The sequence below is a fragment of the Sciurus vulgaris genome (assembly GCF_902686455.1).
Source record: "Sciurus vulgaris genome assembly, chromosome: 10".
Classification (NCBI taxonomy): domain Eukaryota; kingdom Metazoa; phylum Chordata; class Mammalia; order Rodentia; family Sciuridae; genus Sciurus; species Sciurus vulgaris.
The window spans coordinates 95,325,260-95,346,354 of NC_136470.1; the positions used below are offsets into that span (position 1 = coordinate 95,325,260).

Sequence of the window (21,095 nt, forward strand, 5' to 3'; positions counted from 1 at the left end):
AGCAGCCACCATGTCATTCAGCATCATATCTCTGTCAGTCCTCTGACCCATTAGGGTGCTTGCTGAAGGAGTAAATGAGAGGACTTGCAGGGGGACCACACTCCCAGGACATCTCCATGGCTTACCCAGCAGGAACACTGTGAGGCAATGCAATGACAGGTGGGAAGCATTTTGAAAAATGAAAGAAGTAAACCAATGCAGGGCATTATTACTACTATTACTGGTAATATCATTATTATATCTCAGAAGATTCTATAAACTAATTAGAGTCATACAAGTATTTTCTATTCGGGGATCTTGACAATAATCTCTTATAGATAGAGAAATCTCCTGGTGATATGGCAAATACCTTGTAGTCCTGCCTTCTAGATTATTGTCAAAACATGACAGATTACCAGTTTCAGAAGCTCATGTATATAAAGCATCTCACTTCCTGGGAAAACAAGAAACTTAGAGATGGTGTTTCTGAGCCCCATATTCTGACAGCAACCATGTTGACAGAGTAGGTTCCTTGTTAAATTTTCTGCTCAGATTACTTTCACTTGTTGTTTTTTTTTTTTTTTTTTTTTGAGCTTCTACTGAATATATAGTTCATTTCTGCTGCATCCATTTTACCCAATAGCAGAATGTCTGGTCTGTTGAACTTTATTTACTTGCCCTGTCATTTTGTATTACCTCAGAGATTTTCAAAAGTCTGTAGGTCTCAAGCAGGTGTCTAGGAAATATTTTTCAAGCTGCACATTATCCAGGAATTCCAATAGGCCTGACATGTGATATGGCCCCTTCCTCCCTACAGGTTGACAATCATGGTTTCACAGGGACATAAATCCCTTCAGATATCATGGGATGGGAAAACAAATAGATTGAGGACCTCTGCTTTGAAATCATTTGAAGTGAATATTAATAGAATGGAGTTATATATAAGTAGAACATTAAAGCTAAGAAATTTTGAAGAAGATATCAAACTCCTCTCACCTCAGCATTGAGAAATTGAGACCCAGGGAGGTCAGATAGTCTGTCTAGATCCAGGACAAAGGCAGGGCTGAGAATGATGACTCTTTGCTTCCCCAGCCAGTGTTTTTACATCACACTGTGCCCTCCCAACTGACTGGAGGTTTCACTATAATATCAGCATCAATTGCCAGGATATGATATTCAAGATGATATTTTGTCTGTTAATACCATCTTAGTTGGTGCTCAATCTATTTAGACCTTTTTTAGATTACTCATAATTTTATGGTTCGGTATTGACTTCATTATCTTTCTCTGTGGTTCTTACCTCCTTCAACCCATTTCCTACTTCCACAGATATGTTTGTGTCACATACTGAAGAGTTCAGACTTCTTTCATTATTCAATGATGGTATGTTTTTTGTGTAAGAACTGTATTATTCACTGAAAGTATAGTAGTATACAAGGCAAATATCTTCACAGAATTTACTATCTAGTGTGTTAGACAAATAACAAGATAATTACAACATGGAATGTCAGGTGCCATGTTGGAGTACTACAGATTCCTGTGGGAACTCAGAAATGAGATACTTAATTTGTTACCTGTGCTGTGTAACAAATTACCCAGCTTCCAGACACAAAAAACCAAGGATCTGTTTTCTCAATTTTTTTTTTTTTGAGTCAAGAATCCAGGCATGACATACTGTGTACCTCTGGCTCAATATCTCTTAGCCAAGCACTCACTTAGGGCTAGAATTTCACCCAAGGGTTCAGTTGGCCAGTAGGGTCATCTGGTTTCCAAGCTCAATTACATAACTTTTTACAGGTGTGAAAAAGATTTGTTTCCAGGCTTACTAACAGGCTTGCTGTTGGGCTTTAGTGCCTCACAACATGGGCATTTCTGTAAATATTTTAGGTCCTCTGGCACTGGGTACTCTGAAAGAGTTAAAAGAAAAAGAAAGAATGCCAGAGATAAAAGTCATAGTCTTCTAGTAACCTGATCTTGGAAGTGACATCATAAGTAGAAAATGAGCATTACTTCTACTGTGGTCCAATTCATGTGAATCACAGCTCCAATTCACATCAAAGGGAAGAGAATGTACATGGACATAAATACCTGGAAGCAGGGAGCACTGGAGTCAAAGGTACCTGAATGGGCCAGGGTTGGAGAATATGTCAAATGAACACCCCCACCTCTCAGGAAGTGGTATCTAAAGGAAACTGCAAGAATGAAAACTGAGCAGAAGCTGGCATGTGAGAGGTTGTGTGCACGTGTGTGTGTGTATGTGTGTCTGTGTGTACATAAGTATGTTCACTCAAGGGAGTAAAGGAGCTGTTCTGGGGAAGGGATAGTCTATGCAAAAGCACAATGACAGGAGACAGCAAATTTGGTTTTCCTTGAGTGTAAAAGTATAGTAGTGGGAAGAGAATGGTAAAAGATGGGGCTGATTGGAAAGAAAAGTCAAGGAATAGGTCATAAAGCCACTCACTTGCTTTTTTTGCTCCCTTATAATGGTTTCTATTGTCATTTTATTTGGATAAAGATATATTATTAGAAGCTGTATCAGTCAAGATGTTTTTGTCAGCAAGCAAAACAAATCCCAACTCAAACTGGTTTAACCAATAAGGAAATGCACTAGCTTGCAAGGGACTAGAGTTTTTCAAAGGTACTGAGTCCATCACCCAAGAAGAGTGTTTTGCACATTGCCACTCTGCCATTTTCAGTGTTGGTTTCATTCCATGGCATGGCATCCATTACAACAGTGCTCTGTGAAAGAAGAGAGATGCCCACTTCCTGCATTTCACTCCTAAAATGGAGAAGACCTTTCCCAGAAACCTCTAGAATTTTTTCCCCTCCATTATCAGAGAGCCAGGTTTAGATTACCAACTTACTCCTGAGTGGATCACTGACAAAAGAATGGAACTACCTTGACTGGCATCTGCTGACCAACTGGGATGGGATGACATTGGCATATCAACCACAAACATCCACTACAGGCAGTGTAGTACCTGAGACCAATTAGTTTAGTCCGTGTAGAATTCTTTTCACTGGTTTGTGATCTCACTTTAATGCCCTGGACTTTAATCAAGGGTTGTTCAAGGCTCAGTCACATAAAAGCTATTTCTACATTGACTGAAAAAACATTTTTGTTTTTTTTTTTTTTTTTGATACTGGGGATTGAACCCAGGGGTGCTTAACCACTGAGCCATGTATCTAGCCCATTTTGTATTTTATTTAGAGACAGGGTCTCACTGAGTTGCTTAGGGCTTCACTAAGTTGCTGAGGCTGGGTTTGAACTCACGATCCTCCTGTCTCAGCCTCCTGAGCCACTGGGATTACAGGTGTGTGCCACCGCACCAGTTGAAAAATGGCTTTTGAAGGCATGTTTGTTTTATATCACTTTGGGTCTTTTATGGAAAGACTTGTATAAAAAGAACTCCTTCCAGAATTAAGGTTGGATGGGAAAAAAGCATCTCTTGGGAATATCACGCATCTTCATTTCTAAGGACAAGAAATATGAAATTGACAATGTTTACCTTCTACAACTCTGTCAAGAAACTCCAAGCCAGAGTTCTACTAAATCACAGTCCTCTATTAACAATTTTAATGATTTGGTGAATTATTTCCCACTTGTTTTCTTGAGCTGTATTTTCAGTGTCTATATCTCTGTAACCTGGAAATCAACTGAAACCTCCAGGCTTCTCTGGCTCAGCATCTTCTTTTTCACTGTTTGGTATCCCAGATTCATTTCCATCTTTCGTTGCTACCAGAAACCTACAATAATACTATCTGGAGACATTTACACCACTGAAGACTGCTAGAGGATGATGAGGTCCCCTACATCACCAATTACTCTCTGATTCCCACCTCCCATTCCTCCCATGTCATGAGGAGCAACAGAAATCTCTCTCCCTACCATGTGCACGACATTTTAAAGATCATCTTTTGTTAGTTAAACTCACCTTTGGGATTTCTCTTTACACCCTGGGCAGGTTGTCAATGCACTGACATATGCACTGACATCACAGTTCTGCCCAAGAGAAAACTTGGCAAGTAAAATGTTCTTCATCTTCTTACATATTTTATATATATACATATATGTATATATATAAATGTATATATATGTATAATTATATATATGTATATATATGTATAATTAACCAAGTGTATCATTCTTTTTAAGCCACTTAAAATCCTTTTTAGAAAAAACAAATTCCAAATAAATTTAGTTAAGCTCTCTGAACGATGCCACAAAGGATACCATTGGCTTCAAAAATAAAATGCTTGATATTAGGAAATGTATAGCTAAGATATCTATAGAAGATCTTGCTATGTCATATACGGATCTCATTTTCCTAACTTCTCCTAATGCTTACAACCAAGATGAGGAATCAACTGAATAAAATACTAGATATTCAGAATCCAAAATATACTTCTTCAATATTTACAGATCAAGATGTAATAAACATTTTAATCTAATGAGCATAGTGTAAGCTACATGCATTTCCCCTGACCCCACTGCTAAATAGAATGATAGTCCACACAGAATCCTTGACATGATATTGAATGGCTATGTGATCCCACCATGGTAGAAAGAAAGGTTTTTAAAGATGATGAAAAAGACACTTAATCCAAAACAATATTCGTGAATTATTCATGTGGGCACAATGGAGTTGGAAACTGATCCCCACAGGTCTCCTTTCCCCTGCACTCCAACCACCTTTCATTGTTCCTTTGGAGAGTTCAGCTGAAGTCCTTGCTATTCACAAACCTTTCCTGGAACCCAGCATGAGCATGCAAAGCCATCAATAATTCATTTCTTTCCACTTTGGGTGGTGATGATGTTACTGTATCAGCACAAAAATGATCCAGGTAGATAATACGAACAATAAGAGAGCTACCTCAGATGTCCCTGACACATTTCCTCCCTGGAGCACAAAATGTTCTCATATCCACTGGCTCATGTGTCCTTTCAAAGAGGCAGACTCTGTTACATTATTAAGTTAGTAAAGAAGCATAAATGTTTATACCACAATCTTCAGCAGAGATGGTAGAATTAAATAAGAAAGTGCCTAGTGTCTAAGTTAAAAATGGTCATACATTGGAGATAAATCTTGTTTCCTCCCTCTTTTTAAAATACTCAGTTGCACTATGAAAAGTTAATAAATGCAAGAAATTTAACTGAAATTGGCACACACTTCACAGTTTACCATGACTCCCTTTATACTACCATTTCTAATCTTCAGTGCTACCCTGCACTAGGGTATTCTTTATCTTCATTTTCTAGATAAAATTGAGGCTGAGAGAGGTGAATTTACTTGACTGAGATTGTACAACTAGTAAGTGGAGAAGCCAAGACTTAAATCAAGATCTTCTGACTCTAAATCAAGTTCTTTTGTTGCTATACTTCTGACTAGCAGTTGATAAGAGGGAATTTTATCCACATTTCAAATCAGACAGGAACTCACAGTGCTTCATATTGTTGTATAGGATAAGAGGAAGATGGAAAATAATTCCTTCAAACCATTAAAGCTTATGGCTTAACTGGAAAACATGAAAACCGCTAACACACAAGATTTGGTTTTATTTGAAAATAAAAAATTTATCTACATAACATCATTAGACTCAATGGACCCTGAAAACATCTTTGAATTGCTTATCTGCTCACAAGTGGTCAGTCTGACTCCAAGAAAAAGAAAGCTAGGAAGTAAATGTAAGTCAGGTGCGAGTATGAACTGTTAGCCAGGTAACAATTTAAACAGAGACATGCCATCAAAATGCTAAATATTAATTATGTTAAGAATGAACAGATTCAACATTTACTTTTCCAGAGAGTTAAAAGTAGAGGCAAGTTTTAGGGCCCTTAAAATTATAAGGAAAAGAAATAAGTACATGCTATCCAGGTGATGGGCCTTTTGCAATTGACTTATAATTACAAGGACTATGGTGGAACAGCCAGGAGATACTGAATTAGAAAGAGTGGGCCATAAGGATGCTCTAACCATAACGATGCTACAGTTATCCACCAGGAACCATCAGAGGCAGGAAACTCCCAGACACTTAAGACGGATTACTTCCCCTCATCCTCACAACTACCTTCAGGAATGACCCTATTTTGCAGCTATGAAATCTGACCTTCTGTTTTACTCAGCTTTTTCACCACTGTGACCAGAAGACCTGACAAGAACAATTTTAGAAGAGGTAAAGTTTATTTGGGGGCTCACAGTTTTTGAAGTCTCAGTCCATAGACGGCTGACTCTATTCCTCAGGGCCTGAGCTGAGGCAGGACATCATGGTAGAAGGGTGTGATAGAAGAAAGCAGCTCAGGACATGGCCACCAATGAGGAGAGAGAGAGAGAGAGACACAGCTGTGCTCAACAAAACAAAATATATACCCAAAAGACACACCCCCAGGGACCCACCTCCTCCAGCCACACCCCACCTGCCTACAGTTACCACCAAGTTAACCCCTACAAGGGTATTAATGCACTGATTAGGTAAATACTGTCATAACCCAATCGTTTCACCTTTAAACTTTCTTTGCATTGCTTTATACATGAGTTTTTGGGGAACATCTCATATGTAAACCATAACACCTTGAGAGAGATTAATCCTTCTCAAATGCCAAGCTGGTAAGTAGCCAAGCTGGGGAATTTCAACTTAAAGGCTAGACCCTTCCTCACCACACCGCTGTGTCCAGGTGAGGTGGCATTGTTCTATTACAAAACAGTGCTCAACTGAAAAGTTCAGGGATGAAGAAAAAGAGAGCAAGGAGGAAGAGAAAGGAACCAAAAGAGTTCGTCCTGCTCCCTGTTTGCCCATAGCCTCAGTCACAAACCAAACCCTCTTCTTCCTTCTCCTCCCTCTCCTACAGTCTGGAAGGAACAGAGGAGTAAACAAGGTCTGTCATCATTGGAAACTCTGGCCCCTGCTAAAATTCTTCATTCAAGACTGGTCAGGAACACTGTGACTTGATCCCAGGTCACAGCAAGGTGGCTTTCCAGGGGGCCACCTTGGCAGTTATCCCCCCAAAACTCTGCAAATGGGCCTCTCAGGCTTCCAGGCACATGTGGAATGGATTATGTTTCTAATCATAACACTGCCCGAGCCATCTTCAAATAAGGAACTTGTGAGAGAAACTACCCAAATTAGGAAACAAACGTGGGCACAGCAGGACTGGCCTTCAACCTCTCCCACACGCTGCCAACATTTTTCTCCTCCCTCCTGATACTGTTATTTAAGCATCCTGTTAACTGACAGACTTTTTCACAAGACAACCTCTGTTTCTGGAGAACTTGTATTAGGCTTATTTATAATTGTACTATTTCCAAGCGTCAATTTGGTTATTTGTCACTGCTGTTTTTGTTATTGGGAAATATTATCCCCTCTCCAACTCATTTTCTAGAAAGAGCTCCAGGCTCTAGTACCTCTGAACCTCTGATTGGATGATTACATGGGCCACCCCCACCCCCACTGGTCTCAAAGGGGATATTTATGCAAGTTCAACCTTTACTGTTACCTCTACTATAGGCCTGATCTTTGGATATGGTATGTGAAAGATCAGAATGACTCTCTTCCAAGGGATATGTCATGCCCCTTCAATGGAAGTCCTGGGCTAGAGGCCTATCTCAGTACCCTACTTTGTGCCTCAAACCTCAAAACTCACCTTAGTTCTTATCTCCAAAGGTCAGGGCATCTCTTTAAAGAAAAGACTTTTGAGAAAATAATTAACACTCTCATTATCTCCCACCTCACAAAAATCCTAGGAGGCCAGGACTTTTATTTTAACTTTCCAGTTAAGGAAACTGAGATACAAAATATGCATAACTTGCTGAAGATCACATAGCTAGTTAATAGCCAGATTTTGCACTACAATTAAAAAAATTACCCAGAATAGGAACAATACAAAGAACACTGACATACTCTTTGCTCAGATTTACCTATTATTAATATTTACATTATTTGCTTTAATGCTTGCACAGTCTCTCATATCTCTCTAGCTATGCATAAATACATTTTCTACTACATGCTATACAACAGGTACTATATTTACTATTTTTTCCTGAGTCATATGGAAGTTGAATGCATCATGTACATTTGTCCTTAAATAATTTAATGTGTATTTCCCAAAGAATATTCTAAGATATTCCCTTACATAACCATAGCACAGTTATCTAATTCAGTAGACAACTGATATCATATTAACATTAATAAAAAAAATTTAATCTAATCTACATTCATTCAAACCAATTTTTCCAATGTAGCCCAAAATATCTTTTATAGCATTTTATTCCTCCCATACAGGACTCATTATAGGTATGGTATGTCATGTTTCTTTAGTCTCCTCTATTTCACAGTCTTCTTTTTTGACACTGATGTTTTATAATATAATTTCTTCCTCCTCTCTTCTAATAGAAATACCTAACTTGGGATTTATCTGGAATTTCCTTCTGATTATGTTTATGTTATGTGTTTCCAATCAGAATTTTCTATAAGTAATATTGTGTTCTCCTCCTAGTATCGCATTCTGAATATAAACAATGTTTCTTTGCTTCTCGCTGGTAGTTTTATTTTGCCTACCTAATCATGGTATTATCTCATTTCTATATCATACTAATACAATTATTTTCCTGAAAATTAGTGAAAAATGTGTGAGGGTTTAGTTTATGAACATGAAAATATCATGATCTTCATCAAAATATCCCCTCTAAATTTAATACTCATTGATGATTTTTGCCTAAACCAATTTTGACTATAGTGGATGGACTTAGAATGAGCTAGAAATGCTTGGTGGTAGAATGCACAAGGCTCTGGGGTTAGTCCCAGGCCTGAGAAAGAAGGAAGGAGGAAGGGAGGAAGGGAGGAAGGAAGGAAGGAAGGGGAGGGAGGGAGGGAGGGAGGGAGGGAGGGAGAGAGAGAGAGAGAGAGAGAGAGAGAGAGAGAGAGAGAGAGAGAGAGAGAGAGAAGAAAGACAAAGAAAGAAAGAAAGAAAGAAAGAAAGAAAGAAAGAAAGAAAGAATAAAAGAAAGAAAGAAAGATTTTCTAACTCCAGCAGTCTCACCATATTTACCAATCAGCACATTAAATAAGAGACTTCCCTTTTCCTCCATATATTTACACATTTATTTATCTATTTATGAGATGAATTAGCATTGAGTCATAGATTTTTATTTTCTACAGTGGCTTATAGTCATACTGCTTTATTTATTTTGGTATTCAAATTGATTCAGCTTTGAATAAGAAGTCATTTCCACTGAGCTCTTATCCTTATAACACATGCTCATCATTTAAAAAGAAAGAAAAAAAAAACTTCATTCTTTTCTAGCATAACAGAATATCCAGGATCCTCTACAACTTTTCATGCCCCAACCCTAGATTCACTCATGTCTCTGAGGAGCTCTTGTTCTTTCAGTAGAGATTAAAGACCAAGATTCAATCACTAGTTGTGCTCATTACTACTGGGATATTTTCTTTTATGTCCTTTAAGCAGAGCAAGCTACACACACACACACACACACACACACACACACACACACACACACACTTAATCTATACACACACATATGCATACACACGAGCACATTTACATCAATATGCCTATACAAATAAAACTATTTTAGAAATCATTAACTCACACCCATTCCTCTAGTCTAGAACACACTTTCTTAATCACTTCACAATTGTTTCTCCTATGTTCCCACGTGGTTGAAATAAGCATGTAGCATAGAATCCAAAATGACTCAGAAACTATTGCCTCTGTTCTACATATGATTGTTTTACTTCCTCTACTTAAAATTTTACCACCTTTTCTGTGTGTCCTTCAAGATTCAATTTTGTCTGTAGTTCACATCTGAGCTGTTTCTGCAAACCTGCGGTGAGTACTAAGAAAATGGAGCCTTGAGTTCTCCTAGAATTTGAATTTTTGACTACCAAAGTTTTATTCTGAGGTAATTCACAACAAACACATCAAATCCTAAGACATCAGTGAGTCCATTCACCTTGGCATAGTCTTTACCAAGAAGTTGATAAAGCAAAGCTCAGACATGCAGGCAAAGCCTTTTTCAGGTGGGAATGCAAAATTAGTGGTAACAAAGGAAGGAAAGATGGTCTTCCCAAATCTCTAGATGCTAGAGTGGGGGAAGATGCAGACCCCAGAGATGGGTATTAGGTGGATCAGTGGCACTGTTCCCTGATACTCCAGATCTCCTAAGAAGAAAAAAGTAAGTGTGTTTAGGATCAGGCAGATATTGACATCATGACTGCTGTCCAGCCAATCCATGCCAACCCAGTGGCAGAGCTGAGATGCGATACAATAAATGAGCCTCAGGGGTGATGACCTGAGTCCCCTGGACCATACCTGGCTATAGTGTAAGCCCTCAAAGCAATCATGCTCACTCCTACTCAGTGACCTTAGCTTTCCCTTGTGGTGATGATGTTAAGGCAGCATACACAATGATTTTAGAAACAGACAGACCTGAGTTCTAGTCCTAGTTCTCCTGATAAATCTGTGGTCATGAATTATAATCTCTCTGATAATCTTTCACAAAATGAAGAGTGCAAGATTTTTATGTGATTTTGACAGAATAAATGTAAAACCCATGGCATGCAGTTTGGTCTTGGAAAAATTGTACGTTTAGTCTTGCTTATTGAGAACAATAAAAGAAATCATAGTAACCTGATGTATGCTAAGTCCTTAGGTTTGTCCCTAAGCAAAATAGCCTCTGTTGCCATACAGTCTTGTATTCTGATATCAGGAGAGACATGAACTAGGCCAAATGCACACCCATTCTTTTTAGATTATCTCTTATTATGGATTGGTTAACAACTAGCAGAACTGTTTTGTACATATATCCACCTGAATGTCACAGTAACACAATGATTTGGATTCATATCCTTTGTTATTGAATTTTTACCTGCTTTCATAACTGAAAACATACCAGCTCTTGGTCTATTGTCATCCTGAGAACACCTGCAATATTGCATTTTCTTTGGAACTTAAATTGCCAGATATGGTGCAGCCAAGGGCTGAAACTAAATACCAACAGTCCCTTGCCAAGTTATGCTCTAACTGGACCTGCTGTCATCCAGGCAGCATTTCTCCTTCAAAGGTTTGCATCCCTCCAGGTTTTACTGCCAAGAATTACTTGTTCACAAACCACCCAGAATAGCTGGTCCCCCCTATCTAAGGATGACTGACAAGTAAAATCAACTTCTGTTCTTTTTCCTACCTGGGCACTCAAATACTGAAGCTGCTGATGAATGGAGTAATGGAAGACTAACATTGGAAACCACCTCTCCTAGCTGTGCTACACAGGAAGGGAATGTCTTGAACTAAGGCTGGAAATCTCAAGCACCATGATCCCACACAGACACCTTCACAAGCTACACAGAACTAGTATGTCTGTCACCCAGAGATAAAGGAATGGGAGTGGAAGGAACTATGTGAACAGTGGAGAATAAGTCCTGCTTAAGGACACTGACATGGGGTTATTTTTTTGAATGTTGAACTGGCCAAAACACATGAACAGGCTTGTATGCAATTCTGCCCTAACCCCTTACTTGCTCTTTGCCTTTGACCTTGATGTAAGACAAAGCATGGAAGTCAAGAGACGGTATCCTGCTCATGGTGTTCCATCGACAGGCTCTAAAACCTCCAGGAGTACTTGACTTCCCGGCGCCCAGTTTTCTCTTCAATAAGACCAGGACACAAAGACTCCAGGGACCATGCAGACCATTTTCTGTTTCATGGGTCTTAGATTCCAGACTTCCCATCCTACCTTTTCTAGCTCTGCTCCTACCTCATGGCTGACATAGGTTTGAGGGACCTAAAGCTTATGATTTGTGAGACCCTCTTGAAAAATTACAATACAAAATTATGAAGTAGGTTCACATTGAATATTCAAATAAGAAAAGAAGTCACAAAAATATCAGCTTTAAAAAGTTAACAAATACTGGCAATATCACAAAGTGCAGAAAAAAAATTAGAATTATGTTAGTATATTTTAAAACCATAAAATGTGTAGTTATCATTTGAGAAGCTGTACAAATGCTTGTATGCTAAATTTTTGACTACAATCTCTTTGTCTCTATTCATGATAAAATTCTGTGTTACCCTTCCCTATAGGGAGACGAGGAAGATGATTTAGATTTTTAAGTAACATTTATTATTAATGTTACTTTAGAAAATTTATTTTATTTTCACAAGTGAGTCTTGGCAATACCATACACCTTCTGGTACCATTGTCAAGTTTGGGGAAATCTATCAAATATCTTTCATGTGTGAACAGTAAGATTTCAGACATTCACAATTCACTGGACAGGGCTAATCTGAAAAGGTCTTTAAGTTGACATCACTCTTTAATCAATGAAGGCCTTGGGAGGATATCTACGCTTTATCACCAAGTGCCTACAGCCCACCCTCACCCATACCCATCTTTTCCCCTCTACCTGACGCATGGTTCTGCAAATAGCGACCCCTCCTTTTGAATGGCCCTTTCTCTTCCTGCAACATACCCCTTCTCCAAGGCCCAAGGAGATGCAACCCCACACTCTTTTGTCCCACCTTTTGCTCACATGACTGGAAGACAATCCCTCCATGGTGTGAGAGTTTTGTTTATTTGTCTGCCTTCTCTCGTAGACTCAAATTTCCATTAGGGAAGACAAAGACAATGATCCCAATGCGTCTTTCCATCTGGCACAAGGCACAGCTGAAAAAAAAAAAAAGAAAATGAGCTCAATAAGTGTATCATAAACAGAAGCTGTTCAGCAGCACATATCCAGGAAGTGCCACAATTCCTTACCTTTCTAAAACTAACTAGATTTTGCTTTGATTCATAATCATCAATTGATGATTAAAAATAGCATCATTCATTTGTTGGAGCATCTTACTCCTCCCTTGGGAATCAGTCTGTGAAAATGGTAGCTTACTCTGAGACTACCAGTGATCTTTGATTACCCTGGTCACTGTCCTTCTGTCGGGAGACTCACCTTTGACTAGCCCCCAGGGATCCCTTCCCTGGCTTTGAAGATAGTGGCATTTGAGGGGCAATCTTAAATCATCCAGATTCCCATCCTTCTTCTGAGGTTCCATCACCTCTAGGAGGTAGAAATGTGAGTAGGGGCAGGCCTGAGCCAACTGGGGGACGTTTCTGACTCATTTCCTTCAAGGGCATAGAAATCTCCCCAAAGGTGATTTGTGAATCCACACCAGTCTCAGGGAAAAAAAGTGAGGAGAGGAAAAAAAGAAAAAAAAAAAAAAGAATAAGGGAGGAAGGAAGGAAGGATCAAAGGATAAAATTACAATTAAGTATCTTAATCGGCTTTATTTCTGCTTCTAAAATTGGGCAACAACTGTTCTATAAAATAGTCAGTGTTCCAATGAGCCAACTAGAAGAGGCTGGTATAACAGAAAAGGGCTGGAGAAAGCAGAAACAAAACGCAAATAGTATACTAGTCATTTCAAAGTTGCTTTCCTTTTAAGACTGAAACAGGAAGACAGGACAATAGAAAATGCCTGGTTAACTTCAGGTTACTCCAGGTAACCATTTTTGTGTAAACATTATGACAGGAGAAACTTTATTATGTCAACTGAAACTGTCCTTTTTGAGAAATTTGACTCTGTTCTCTATAATCTTGATTTCTTTTCTCAGAAGTTCAGATAAACAACTTAGTTTCAGCTTGGTGATATGAAACTTCAGCATGAGTGACACCTTTTTCATTTTTTAGCCTAGTACATTGAGACCTGGTGTAGAAGCTTAGTTCATAACAATGGCTCCTATAATTTGTATTTAATAGAAGGAAGGGAGGGAGGGAGATAAAGAGGAGGGAAGGAGGGAGAATAGGAAGGGAGGGAGGGAAAGAAGGAACTGTCTTCTACAAGAATTCCCAGAAACTCAAGATCACCAAACTCTGCTTGTCTTTCCTGTATGGCTAAATAATAAAATTGCTTCGTGCATTTTTTAGTGAGTCTGCTCAAGCAAGAAAATAATAATAATAAGGCACATACAGGTTAATTTCTACATTAACTTATTAATACATTTGCCTGTCACAAGTGTTTATTGACTGAATTATTCAATGAATGAGTTAGTTCATTATCATGAATCTATTTTTTCAAAACTACATTAATATCATTCAGGGGGAAACATGTCCCTTTCCTTACACCTACATCATTGTACAGGTATGAACAATGATTAGAAGCCATTTCCTTCCTACACTAAAAAAAATAGACCAGGCTTGTTCATCTCTGCTATGATGATGGAGTTTCCTCCCCTGCCTCAGAAAAAGATTTAAGTTCATTCTGCATTTTACAGAAAGTAGCTAAGGCAGACAAGGTCTTTTCTGGCTCCCAGTGGCTAACTTCCAACTATATTATTACGGGGCAGGGCGGCAGGGGACTGGGGAGATATATCAACATCAAAGGAAGTCATTTTCCCCTTAATCAGAACTTCTTTAAGAGCGGCTAACTTACAACACCTCAATGTCCCCCATCAAAAGTTACTAACATATTTCCAGAGCAAAGGACACTCCTGATCTAAAGCATTCTTCCAGGGAAGGTTGTTTGCAGTCTGAAATGGAGATTTCACCCCCTCACATCATCTGACCATGAACTGATCTAGCAGAACAAAACGGCTCACCAAGCTCTTTTCTAGTTAGCAGGACTTATTTAAATTCCTTCCTCTCCCCCATCCCCCTTTTTATAACCTACAGCAAATTACCAGTATTGATAAACCATTAGAAAATAAAATAAGAGACAATTTTATTGACAGCTAAATGAAGTAATGCCTGGGTTGTGTTGGTTTTCAGCAATTGAGCTTTTTGTATTCATTAAAACTCTGCAAGCAGCATGTGTTAAATTTTTGATATATGCAGTGTGCACTGAAATCTTTATCTACATTAACTGAGACACCAATTTGCACCCCTGTTGCCCCCTAATAGGCTGATTTATTGTGGTTTCCCAAGGCCTATTAATGAAAGAGCTTGGAGTTTTTTAGTGGCCTAAATCAATTTCATTTTTGGATGCAGCAGAACTTGTCAAGGTCCATGTCTCTCATTTCCTCTTTTGTCAATGTGGATGGATGGTGTGAGCTCCTGCGTTGTTTGCAGCAGCCGGCAGCTTGACAGATTGGCATGTAGGCTGGGGACTACTTGGACATCTGCACAAACTCAGTGAGTGGAATGACAAAAAATGCCACGGGATTCCCAACTGTCTTCAAGGGGAGAAATGTCTACAAAAAGTTTTTGTGCAAATAAACAAGCACACACGTGCACACACACACACAAACACACACCACCTGAAATAAACTTCAAGAAGCTGTTAAAAAGCACCAATCTGGAGGAGCAACAAAATCATACTCCACTGTTCAAGATTTTAACCACTTCCTTTGATGGTATTGAATTCTTAAACTGCAGCCTCTGGGCTGGAGGCATTTAGTTTTGTTCACTGAGGCATCCTACACACCTAGAAGAGAGTCTGAGCTAAGTAAATATCATCAATAAACAGACTTTTGCACAAGATGGAAAGAAAAAATTCATTGAACAATTACTTTTTTAAATAATGCTTGCTACCATTGGGGTTGTGGCATCTTTGAGAAAAAAAAAAAAATGCTTGACTCTTTATAAATGTTCAATTTCTCCATGCAATTTTAGACTTTCCTAAAATCCCAAGGACTGCCCTAGGGTAAGAGACAGTTTGATCCACACAGCGTGGGAAACACCAGATAGCTTAATTAGGGTGGTGGGCAGGGAACAGGAGTTCTGCAGTGTGGGAGAGAAGAGACTAATCCAATTGGATAGAATTATCCTTTGCTTACTCTTCCTAGAGGTACCCTAACACAGTCAGTCAAGCAAACCATCCAAGAATTAATCTGATATACTAATCACTGTTCACAGCCCAGAAAATATTAAAGAGATAATGAGCAAATTTGTCAAAAGCCACAAAAAATGTTCCTCCTTTCTCTTCCAAATGTGTTAGTTGATTTGTTCCCTAGGGTGACAGAGTTAAAGAGTTCTTTGAGTTTTTTTCCTTCTTTGGGAGGGCGTTCAGAATATTCTAGAGCAGATCTTATTCTAAAGCGGACATGTCCAAGAATAAGCTAGCCCCTCATTGACCATCTTGGAAGACAAGTTTCTTACAGAAATCCCAAAGGCCTCGAAGCTCACCTGAAGGTGAGGAGACAGGAGGAACCAGCAGCTCCCTGCCCCCACCCCGCTCTCACCCCCCAGGGATTAAGAGAATATTGGTTCACAATATTCTCAAACCTTGGTTAAGTACACTGCTTCTGTTATTTTCAAGGCATTCTGAGAAATTTCATCACTCATTCAGATCTATTGATGGTAACATTTCTATATCATACACTGGATAAGTTGGGTTTATTTTTGGTCTGTGTTGTGAATTCTCAGAAACCTGTGAGACTGTATTATCCTGCACTGCACTCTGAGATGACTGTTGTCCTGCTTCATCTTGTACCACAAAAATCTAATCTAGAGCCCAAATTTTCTGTCAGACTATGAAACAATCTGTCATGACATCCTGATACTTCTGCAGAATTCTGACAAGAAACATGCTGACCCAAAATTTAGGAGAAAATTTAATTGAAAAAATCTACCTCACCCCTTAGGAATCTCTGTGACATTTACAACAAGAGGGAGTTTTTCATATTTGGGCAAATGCAGTTGTAAATTTTAACTTTGCCACTAATTGGGATAACCTTGAGCCTAATTACTTTGGTCTTTAAAACATGGATAATAGTAGTTAGCTTTAAAAGCAGTGGGAGGATTGAACAGGGTTATGTCCATAAAGTACTTAGTAGGGGGCTAGGAGCACAAAATGTGCATTCAATAAACAGCAGTTGCTGTCTTGAAACTTCCCAGGACACCAAGGAAGAACTGGATAGGATAAGCCAAGAAAGACCACAGGCTGCCCAGGGGCATAACAGAACATTGGTAGACTATACAGTCTCCTAACTAAATCGACCTCTGGGGGAAAGAAGATTTTTCAGGGCAGCCTCTTTTGTGGGTGCTGGAGAAGGGGCAAAGACAACAACAGAAAAAAACAGCAACCCAAATTTATGACAAAAGAGGCAAAACAGTTGAGGAAATAAACATAAAAAATGAAATCAGGTTCCCACTTGTTTGGCAATAATAAAATTTAAATAAGTCACTTGAGAAGGAAAAACAAGTACTATTAAAGCCAAGAGTGCTATCAATATGTTTTCTCAGAAGGACAAACACAGTAGCAAAAACTTAAAGTGAATGAAAAATGCATCTAGTTCACCACAAAAGAAACACCATGGACCCAAAGCCAGAAATTATTCTTGAACCCCCAATTTTTTTTCATATGACACTAAATTTAACCAACTGGAATTGTTTTGTAAAAATAGCATGCTAGTCAGCCTTTTCAAATGAAGAATTCGCACTTAAGAGGACATGTGCGCTTTCTCATTGGGATGGAACTCCTGTCCTCTGCTTAGCTCTTCTTGGAGGAGCAAGACCGCATCATGCCAGTTGTTCCTCAGGTCCCAAGAACGGACAGGAAGACTGTGGAGAGCAAAAAATGTTTCTCCTCTGGACAGGGACTGTTGCATGGTGAATCTCCTGTGAAGGAAAAAGGCCAATCAATCATCCGAAGATGAAACCCATCAAGAAAAAAGGTATAGCTGTGGAATAAATGACTGGTATAATAATCAAGGCTATTGTTAAGGAAGAACTTAGGATAAGAGTCAGCAGCAAGTTTAAGCAATGAAACGATGTGCTAAGGGCAGTTTCTCAAATTCCTGCTTACTTTAGGAAATTATGATGGGCTCATCAAGGAGCATCCTGATCCTATAATAATCAGAATAAAGGGAGTAGTGAAAGAACAACAACAACAACAAAATCCAAATAACTCATTTCTAAGACAACAGCTAACTCTGTGGCTAAGAGTATCAGCAGGTTAATTAAGAAGTCTGTTGGCAATAAGAACAGCACATATTCATTTGCAGAAGTTACTGCTCATTAACACACAAGCATAACCAATAGTTGCGGAAAGGCAGCATGTCTTTGCAGAGGGAGGATGTGAAGAAATGCCTTGGCTGGCTCAGGGGACAAGTCTCCCCTTGTCCCCTCTCTCCACCGTATTCTTGTACTAATGAGAAAGCAGCTATGTCACCACTTGTATCTGTTGTCTACCTATGAAGTCACGAGTTGCAGAACTCAGATTCACATATTTCATGGATTTTAACCTATTTTAACCCTTTTCCTTTAAGGAATTAAAAAGAAAACTATTAGCAGTAAAATATTCATAAGCTGTATATCATTCTGAATGCTCTGATTGCAAGAAACATAAAGCCCCAGCTTAAACAATAAATGAATTTATTCCTGATTTCATCAAATGTAAGACACTAGTTCTACACAACCCATTATTTTGTGAACCACTAAGAAAAAGACAAAATACTGGCAATTACGCTGACACAATATTCTCTAATGACTTGAAAAATTTCTATTCCTATGGAAAGAGAATTATAAAGCTGATTGAGATGTATATCTTATCATACATAAAGTATATACTATAAATGCTATATATCATAAATATGTTTATAGCTACAGTCATCAATCAAATAGATTGCTTCATATTCATAAAGCATCTTCACATTCAAAATCTGAATCTTCAGAACAACTTTTTTAAAAATTCAGAGTCATAATATCCATGTTTTGCTTTGTTTTTTTTGTTTTTTTTTTTTTTTGGTCTATTCAGTATTATCAAAATATTGGCCATGCAACAACATTTCTTAAAAGGCTGTACCATTCTCACTCTCACCTCTTGGATTTTCTTCCCAGCACACACACTCAGTATGCAAGCTTTGATGATGGTACTTTCATCATCTTTTCAGAAGATATCAAAAGAAAGTTCTTACACTGAAAACAGGATTCTTACCCTAATGTCCTCCAACAGTTTGTTGACTGAACTGTCAAGGGACTTCTGTCATCAGTCATGTCACTGGGCATAAGGATCAAATTGACACATGTACAGGCAATGACAACTAAGTCAGATAGCCCCTGGACAACAGTGACTGCAAGATTGCAAAGTACATTCTGATTTCAGAGATGTCGAATGAAGAAAAGAAAGTACAACTTAGATCCAACAGAATACATTATCTTGACAAAAAAAAAAAAACTAAGGATACCATGGTTTTGGGTGGGTTAATGTCACTGGGGACTCAGGTTCATTCCACTTTTCTGCTTAGCCATCCCGGCTATGATATCCTATGCTCAGTTCAGTGTTTTCATGGGCTCAGATGATGTTAGAGTCCTAAGAGTCACAAGCAAATATGATATTCAAGGAATAAGAGGGAACATCTGCTCCCAAGGGTATATTTTTATCAGTATGCAAAACAATGCCCTTGAAGGATATTCCCATCACACAGGAAGAGGAAAAAGAATATGTGCCATTGCTTAGTTCTGTCCCACTGTTATTTTGAAGGCACTGGGCCTTGTTATGGTTTGGATGTGAGGTGTCCCCCCCAAAACTCTTGTATTAATGCAGGAATGTGAAATGACTGGATTGTAAAAGCTGCAACCCAGTAAGTCCATCTTAGGTTGAATGAACTGGGTGGTAACTGTAGGCACATGGGGTGTGATTGGAGGAAGTAGGTCACTGGGGGTGGACCCTGGAAGGGTACATTTCCCTGTGGCCTCTTCCTTCCCCTTCTCCTTCTCCTTCTCCTTTCTTCTTCTCCCCACCAAGAGCTGAGCAGCTTTCCTCCACTGGACCCCTCCCCCATGATGTGCTTCCTCAATTTGGGCCAGAGCAGAGGGTTGGCCATCTATGGACTGAAACCTTTCAAACCATGAGTCCCAAATAAACCTTTTCTCTTCTAAGTTATTCTTTTTGGGTATTTTGACCTTAGCAATGAAAAAAGCTAACGAAAACAGGGCTTAATGCTAAAAGATCTTCCAGTTTGTTAAAAAAATAAAATCGGAAATAAGAGTGTTGTATTTTTCTATGGAATACCCCAGTTTTTCACATATGTCTCCAAACAATCCTTTTCTGTACTGTTTCCTGCTGCCTGCACGTAGCTTGAATTCTAGCAGGGCTTCGGTCGGATGGCATTCCACAGTAACCCAGGTCTGGGGGCACCACTGGAGAACCACACCTGCAGCAGTTCTGGAGATGTAGCTCAGACCTAGTTGTGTGTGTCTGAATGAGCAGGCACTGCCCAGGAGACAGAGGTGCCTTCAAACATCATAAACAGGACCCAGGCCTTTACCAATGGGCAGACTGCACAAGGTGGGGGGAAACCTTGTGAAAGTCCCTTGAGGCTCCACTTAGAAGTTCCAACTGCTGACGCCACAAGAATCACTAGGAGTCCTTCCAGCAAATGAGTCAGACTCCAATTTCAGAACCTGCCCTACTTCAACCTGCTGACTGATCTCCCATCCACCCCTTCAATTCCGTGGCATCCCTCCAGCCTCTCCCTGAACAACGTGCCTTCCGTGGCTTGGCACGCCCTTCATCCTTAGCTCCTGTCCCTTTCTGGTCCTGGCCCCCTTCCACTTGGACTTTTACTTGCTCCTAATGTATTTGGGCCAACAGTTATGAACTGTGCCTGTTATTTGCTTTAACCATTCCACCGTTGTGCTTTTTCCCATGGTGTCTTATTTAAGATACCTGCCACTTTTATCCAGTTATTCTATCTTCACTCACGGCTTCATAATCTCCACCACATCTGGGAAAAACTTGGCAAACTTTACATTCAAATGGATCCCCTATGCCGGGCATAGTAGCATACACCTATAAACCCAGCAACTGGGGAGGCTGAGGCAGGAAGATCGCAAGTTCAAGACCAGCCTCAGCAACTTAGTGAGGCCCTGAGCAACTTACCAAGATCCTGTCTCAAAATAAAAAATAAAGAGGACTGAGGATGTGGCTCAGTGGTAAATCACCCCTGGGTTCAATCCCCAGTACAAAAACAAAACAAAACAAAACAAAAAAAAACTAGCAGCTATGGGTTTATGGTCTAAATAGCTAAGGTCATTAGACACATGAGTGGCAGGAAGATAAATATTTTTTTTAAATATGATTTTTTTCCTTCCTTTCTTCTTCCATTCTTTCCTTCCTTTCACTCTTCCTTTCTCCCTCCCATCTAATCATCATTTCCCCTTTTTTT

General features: G+C 39.2%; 1 long non-coding RNA gene across 6 annotated transcripts in view; it reads right to left on the reverse strand.

Annotated features, from left to right (window-relative positions):
• The window catches only part of LOC306671121, a 71,400-nt gene that overhangs the window by 24,433 nt on the left and 25,872 nt on the right, over positions 1–21,095 (reverse strand). For 4 of the 6 annotated variants that reach the window (XR_013766590.1, XR_013766591.1, XR_013766592.1 and 1 more), the window contains one exon: positions 9,479–12,659. This is a non-coding gene — a long non-coding RNA (uncharacterized lncRNA). Of the gene's footprint in view, positions 1–9,478; positions 12,660–21,095 lie in introns of those variants that run through there. The other 2 variants (XR_013766588.1, XR_013766589.1) reach the window with 1 other exon arrangement.